We start from the raw sequence: 1,131 nt of genomic DNA, 5'->3' as shown, positions 1-1,131 counted from the left end.
GAACTGTGGCCAACCGGCCAAGGAAGGGGATAACCAGTCCAATCCGTCTCTTTCTACCACTGAACATCACCATAACAATGACTTCGAGCCTACACCACGTGGAACTATCGATTTCTATGCTCCATGCGATGGAGGCTAGATGGCCACTTTTGCATCTTCAGGACCTGGCCTGCAACTCCACGCAGACTATAAAACAATCCTACTTGCACCGGCTGGACCTAGCCCAACCCTCATCAATTCTCCGAAACGCCCCCAGCGAGAGAGGATGCCGAAAAGGAGGAGAGCGACTTCCAAGTTCCAACGTGGGCTGTGTTGTGTCATTGGAGAAAGGACGTGCTTAGCGGAAGGGCGATGTTGAAATTTCTTTATCGGAGTTCCATCATTTGGAGTGCCCTTTTTAGAAACATTGTACGTCCAAAGAAAACTTGATTTCTTTTTTCTTAAACCGCATGTCTACTCTCACAATTCTTATTCCCACAATTCTTATTCCGCCACCTGACATCCTCTGGTTACTCTGCCCACCGCATTCTATTTCTACCATCCTTCCTCAGCCTTATACTTTCCTAACACATCTTCCAGGAGCGGACCCTACAAATCTTAAGTGGAGGGATGCCTAAGAGTAAATAAATTTGCAAAGCTTAAAATGATGAAAATTTGCTCATTCCCTTGACACAAAAAAGAATTCGACTGAGGGCCTGGTCCGCTCCTGTCCCCCGCACCTTCCTTTTCCACCGTGATTCCTCCGCGCTCAGCCGGCGGCATCTTGTAGCTATGTGCATGAACCCTTGCCATTGCCAGCTCGGCCTCTCGTCTAGTGATCACGCTAAACCTAACTGTGACAGAAGCTAGCTCCTTCTGAAAATTGAACCCATGCAAAACTCCGAACTCTAGGTCATCGAGCTGTGCACAGGGACGGAGCTAGGGAGGGGCTGCCAGGGGTCATGCCCATAGCTACAAGATGCCGCCGGCTGAGCGCGGAGGAATCACGGTGGAAAAGGAAGGTGCGGGGGACAGGAGCGGACCAGGCCCTCAGTCGAATTCTTTTTTGTGTCAAGGGAATGAGCAAATTTTCATCATTTTAAGCTTTGCAATTGATTTCATCCAAAGGCATTCCTCTCACTATCCTTTCCT

The sequence above is a fragment of the Setaria italica genome, chromosome VI (genome assembly GCF_000263155.2).
Source record: "Setaria italica strain Yugu1 chromosome VI, Setaria_italica_v2.0, whole genome shotgun sequence".
NCBI classification, from domain to species: Eukaryota; Viridiplantae; Streptophyta; class Magnoliopsida; order Poales; family Poaceae; genus Setaria; species Setaria italica.
The sequence above is the reverse complement of the archived record's forward strand: the minus strand, read 5'-3'. Positions refer to the sequence as shown.